Source organism: Sabethes cyaneus, chromosome 3 (assembly GCF_943734655.1).
Source record: "Sabethes cyaneus chromosome 3, idSabCyanKW18_F2, whole genome shotgun sequence".
In the NCBI taxonomy this organism is placed as follows: domain Eukaryota; kingdom Metazoa; phylum Arthropoda; class Insecta; order Diptera; family Culicidae; genus Sabethes; species Sabethes cyaneus.
In genome coordinates this window covers 57,258,248-57,260,825 of record NC_071355.1, presented here as the reverse complement: position 1 = coordinate 57,260,825, position 2,578 = coordinate 57,258,248, and the positions used below count along the sequence as shown (strand labels likewise).

The window sequence follows — 2,578 nt, the reverse complement described above, 5'->3', positions numbered from 1 at the left end:
GCAATGTAATTCCTCGATAGTTTTTACACTCCAGTCGATGTCCCTTTTTGAAAATTGGGCAAGTAAGGCCATCCAACCACTCCACGTTGGTGCGCTATTGCTGTTAATAGAGCATCTTCTATGGAATCTAGCTGTGTCGTACTCAGTACAGTGCTGAGATAGTCCTCAGAGAGGATCCCAACTTTAATCTGACCTGTAGGAGACACCAGTAGTGGTGCCTACGGGTAGGCTTGGATGCTTCACCAGTAGACTCCACTGTAGTTCCTTTCCTACGTACGAAATGTGTGGTTTGTTTTCGCACGTCCTGTCCCACTCGCTCTTGAGGGTACAGATTCCTCTTCTGTATTTTAGGGATCGACTTTTCTCCACTGCTAGGCAGCTCCGATCCACGTAATCTTTTACTTGACACAGAATCAGATTGAGTCAGCATTTGCTCCCGTGCTTTCTTTGCAGGAAGCCCAGACGAAAGCAGACCTTTTAATTTTCTTTTCTGTGCTTTAGTCAGGTTACGTCTCCATGGAATCTCACTCTCAGCTGGACATTCCACTTTAGGTCCAGATCTAATTATGACATTTATTCCGTCGTTTTCCTCGTCTGTCGACTCACAACGAGTCGGCGTGTTAAGGATAGACGACCTCTGCTCTGCTAGCGCATCACTCAGGTTCTGTTTCTCCCCTATAGAGTAAGCAGGGGTAAAAGTGCGATTCAATGATTTATCGGTGCAGATTCTGAGCAAGTTGACTACATTGACATGGATGGGTGACTACTTTGACAGCTTGAATCTAACGTAAACTTTGGTTGCTTACGAGGCATACTTGCTGAGTTATGTGCAAATGTTATTTTAGGGTGGTTTTGATGTAATTTTTCGTTATACGGCAAATGCGATATCAACAGGAGTATATTACTTGTTGAAAGCTGCGTTTTACATCACTCACATATTTGTTTTGAAAATACGGTGAAAAGAATTTACAAAATCTATTTCGCTTTCCCATAATTTAATCTAACCACGTTAAGCGCCTAGCGGGGTAAAAATGCGATTCATGGACGGGGCAAAAGTGCGATTTATGGACGAGACAAGAATGTATAGCTAATTATATACAGGTTTAGGCACTATATTACAGCTACTAGAACTGGAAGATCTGCAGAAAACTCTGTGCTCTACAGATGTTGGCCCAAGGAAAACAATGTTTTTCCGCTGATGAAACAAAAAACAATCGTTTGGAAAAGTTTCGATTTAACGGAGGCTGCAATACACCAACGCAAAATAGGAAAGGTGCAAATTTAGAATATTCCTTACCGAAACATAACGCAGATTGAAGATAATATGGTTTAGTTAGCTACTATTGTGCTAATTTCATAGATTCGAGCTTCGCACTTTTGCCCCGCGGTATTCGTACTTTTGCCCCACTAGTGAGGTAAAAGTGCGAATCGACACTGGATCAGAAAAAAGAAGAATTTATTTTGCGAAACATTATTACCGCAGATGATTTATAGTTGAATGTGAAGACATTGAGTTACCGCATCACTTTAAAATATATTATGTTGTTGTCCTTCCTTATATCTCACGAAAATTGATGACAACTTCAAACATCGCACTTGTGCTCCGCCCTACTCTACTAGTCTCCTCCTTCTTCGTTTCTTTCCCACGAGTCGCTCGGTAAGAGATGATCCACTGCGTGATCAGTGACCGGTTTAACGCAGCAAGGGCAGATTACTGTGGAGGGCACCCTGGTACTCCACAGGCTCCGTTAGCGGCTGAGTATTTCTAGAACCCCCTCCACAATTCGTTTCTCGGCACGGGTCGCGTCACACCTTGGATAAGGGGTTTATCCATTCAGGTCTTTACCTAATAGTCATGGATAAGGATAACAGGTATGAAAACCATCTTCCTTTTAGGGGCTTTGGACACTCTGTTCTGGTTCTCAACATTTTCAGGTTCGTTCGAACATGCCTCTACAGAGATCCGTCATATGCAGGCGGCACTATTGAACGAAACCTTTAGCTTGATATGACAAAAAATTCTTAATGCAAGATTATAGCGCAACTTTTATTTCTGTGCCATGCCAGTCCGTTTTGAGAGAGATGGTAATTAAAACTTCATGAAAAATGTTCGATCACGACACACTGGCAGCGTACACAAGCGTCGGTTGTCACAAGTCAGGATGGCCGAGTGGTCTAAGGCGCTACGTTCAGGTCGTAGTCTTCTCTGAAGGCGTGGGTTCGAATCCCACTTCTGACAAATTTGTTTGCTATTTTGCTGCTGTTCCAAAATGGTGGTGCTCTCAAAGGCAAAGGAAAGAGCCAGTACGAAAACGATCATGACACATTCCAAGCGCATCTATCCCATGAGAGCAAATTTTGAAAGTAGTAATATTAAAAACATTTGTATGTAGTATGTTCAAACATACTACTATAAAGCTTACAAAATTCCTGAATTGTCATATTGTTTATTGACAATTCATGCTAAAATGCACCTTACAAGTGGGAGGTTAACAATATAGATTTTTTCATCATTTAGGCAAGGCTGCAATTAATTCTCTGCCAATAATTTTAAGCCAAAATAATTTAAAACTGTATA

General features: G+C 41.6%; 1 non-coding gene across 1 annotated transcript; it reads left to right on the top strand.

Annotated features, from left to right (window-relative positions):
• Positions 1-2,156: 2,156 nt before the first annotated feature.
• Positions 2,157-2,239, top strand: Trnal-cag (transfer RNA leucine (anticodon CAG)). The gene has a single exon. It is a non-coding gene; the product is annotated as a tRNA-Leu (tRNA).
• Positions 2,240-2,578: the final 339 nt, after the last annotated feature.